This window comes from Elephantulus edwardii, unplaced genomic scaffold, assembly GCF_000299155.1.
Source record: "Elephantulus edwardii isolate Elephantulus edwardi_28Jun2011 unplaced genomic scaffold, EleEdw1.0 scaffold00248, whole genome shotgun sequence".
Lineage (NCBI taxonomy): Eukaryota > Metazoa > Chordata > Mammalia > Macroscelidea > Macroscelididae > Elephantulus > Elephantulus edwardii.
This window is the reverse complement of record NW_006399998.1, coordinates 3938895-3942264: the sequence shown is the minus strand read 5'-3', so window position 1 is coordinate 3942264 and position 3370 is coordinate 3938895.

The window sequence follows — 3370 nt, the reverse complement described above, 5'->3', positions numbered from 1 at the left end:
AATATATATATACAACTTGGACTCTTGGATTGGAAGTCTTAATACATTGAAAATTTAAATTCTACCTAAAGCGATCTACAGACACAATGTGATCCCAATATAAATTACAACTGGTATGTTTTAATGAAATAAAAAACTAATGGCCTACTTCATAGTTCACAAAACTCATATTTAATATCATAGTAAAGTGAGTAAGTACCATCTGCGTTCTTAACAGTTTGTGAGCAGCTATGTAAAAAACAACTCCTCTGTTTACAAAGAACAGAAAAGCAGGAAGGTAAACAAGTCTGTATGAGCCACACCTCGTCTACCCTGAGACCACAAGAAGTAGATGGTGCCTGGCTAATACCACTGATTGTTCTGAGTGGAGCTTCATAGATTTCATGTTTCTATGTCCTGAGTTTATATGTAATGGAGTAATAGTTAAGAGGGGTGAAAGCAGTGGGGAGGATGGGAGATTGGAGCTGAGTGAAGATGTGTGTTACAGATTGATTTGTGACCCTCAAAAATTTTTGTCAACTTGACCAGACCATGAGTTTTAGTATTTATGCAGTGATGCTCTGTGCTGAAAATCCTAACTTCTGTGATGAAAATGAGGTTGCTTGGTGGCATAAAAGTAAGAAACCGCACTACAATCTCAAAGGCAACTGGTTCAAATCTACCAGCTAGTTTGTGGGAGAAGGATGGACAATCTCCTCCCTTGAAATTTATTGCTTCTGAAATCCCCCTGGAAGGTCATCTATAGGTTGATTCCAACTGGACAGCAAAAAAACAGCCTGATGACAGTGAGCCAGTTAAGTAATGGTATCATTGTCTCCTGTGCTATGATCTGAAATGATCACAGTCCATTTGTAAGGGGAGTAAGGTGAAATACAACACCATTTTCATATCACAGTCCTGACTGGACCTAAGAGGAGTTTTTTCGAGCTGTACAGTTTATCACATTTTGTCTTAGATAAAATGAAAGGATATAGAATCAAGCAGAGAGACACCACCATACCACCAAGAAAATAGAGCTGGAAGAAGAGTGCATCCTTTGGACCCAGGCTCCTATATTGGGAAACTTCTAGAACCAAGAGCATCTGGATTTTGTGTCTGGTCTCCTAAACTATGTGAAAATAAATTTCTATTTGTTGAAGCCATCCACTTGTGATATTTCTGTTATAGAAGCACTTGATAACTGACAGTGTGTGGAAAGTGAACTTACAGGGGAATGAGTAATAAGACAGGTTGTGAGGAACATTCAGGAACAGTGAACAGGGATTTGTGAACTTTTACAATAGCTTGATGGTAAGAAGCTGTGCTGCAATCTCAAAGACACATGGTTCAAATCCACCAGATGCTCTGCTGGAGAAAGATGAACAGTCTCCTCCTATGTGATTAACTGCCTCTGAAAACTTGCTGGAGGTTCAGCTATGGGTTGGTTCCAACTCAACAGTACAAAACAACAGTAGCCTGAAACCCCTGGGTGGTACAGATGGTTAATATATTCTGCTGCTAACCAGAGAGTTGGAGGTACTTCAAAGAAAGACTTGGCCATACACATACCCCTCTAAAAGTAGGTCTTAAAGACCCTGTTAAGCATAGCTTCCACTCTGGAACACAGGGAGCCACCAAGCTTTACCCCTGAACTCACAGAAACTAGTACTAACACACTATTTGTTTGAATGTTAGTCATTTTAGCCAGCACATTTTAGGAAACCAACATTTGTCTTCAACTTTTATCCATATCTGGTTCTAGACAAGAATTGCTCCTTCTAAATAATTGCTTTTTCTCTCACATAGGCATAAGCACACAAAATCCAATAGAAATTTTCTGAAAATTTGGTTATGAGAAGATTAATATATTTCAAATAATTCATATGTGTTTCATTAAAAGGGATAGTGGATATTTTCCAATGTTTAAATTAATTTGCAGTGTAGGTATTGTTAAAAGGAAGATGGATATGTGTTCTTACCTTGGTGACTGAGTTTATGTCATTTCCTCATAGAATGGTACAGGAATTCTTCCAATAGTGACTCTAATTATGATTTCATTCTGTTATGTATAAATTTTTAATCCTTTTATCTTATAATGTGTTATACAGATCTATTCATAGTTCTACATAAAAATTACACTGGGAAATCAGCTTTATGGGGGAGTGCTTTTTGTTTGATATTTAATAATGTCCTAAGGCAAGTAATTCAAATTTTTATTAAAGTGAAATAAATTGACAGCCAGACTTTGAATTTAATGCATGAATGTTTCATATAAGCTCTTGAATTGAAAGGGCAAAAAAAAGGAATTTTTTTCAATAGTTCTTTGGAATCACTTAAAAATCATTCAGAATCCTTTTAGCTATGTTTTAATAAACTAACATAGTTTCTGGACTTAAAATGACAGATATTTTATTTTTGACATGTTCTAGATATCTTGAGAGCATTGATCACCAGGATTTATTATTTCTATGCATAATCTTTGACTTTTACCTTATCAGATAAGTAAGAACTGTGATTTTGTACTTGTTTACAGAATTAGCATAGAACTCACTCAGGTTCTGGAAAGTCTTTAGTTTATAAGTCTTACTTCAAATCTCATGATGTTAGTTGACATTAAATGGTTCTTATCTGTTGTTGTTGTTGTTTTTATGTGCTGTCAAATCTCCTGAGACTCATAGCTCCCCTATGTACAACAGCTCTGAAGCCTGCCCTGTCCTGAGCCAGTCTCATTTGTCTCTGACACACTACTCCCATTACCCTAGTTCTGTATCAGTCCATCGCATTCGGGTCTTTCTCTCTTGTGCTGTCCCTCCACCCTTCTGAGCATGGTTTCCGTCTCCAAGGATCTGTCTCTCCTGGCCACATGCCCAAAGTATGTGAGATGGTGCTTCAAAATCCTAACCTCCAAGGAGAAACTTGGTTTCACCCTCTCCAAGACAGACCTATTTTTTTTTCTTGTCAGTCCATGGTATGTCCAAAACTCTTCTCCAGCACAACTCAAAGGTATCAATTTTTCTTCTGTCGTTCATAGTCATTACCCAGTTCTCTGATGCATAGCAAGTAATTGCTAAGACCATGGCCTGAATCAGGCACACCTTAGTCTCTAAACTGACATCATTGCTTCTCTATACTCTTCTCTATACTTTGGAAAGGTCCATTTTCTACCCGAGATAGAAAAATAAGCCAAAAATAAATTCATGTTTTAAGTCCAGTTGAGGTACTTTTCTTATCATTAATACTAATTTCCCTACAAAGTAATTATTTGCCTAAATTATGACTTTACAATGAAATGTGCAAGGAGCTAGAGTCAGAAAATCAAAAGGGCCGAACTCACTCAGCATTTCTTAAGTTCAAGGAACTGAAGAACAGATTCAAACCTAGAGTTGCTGTA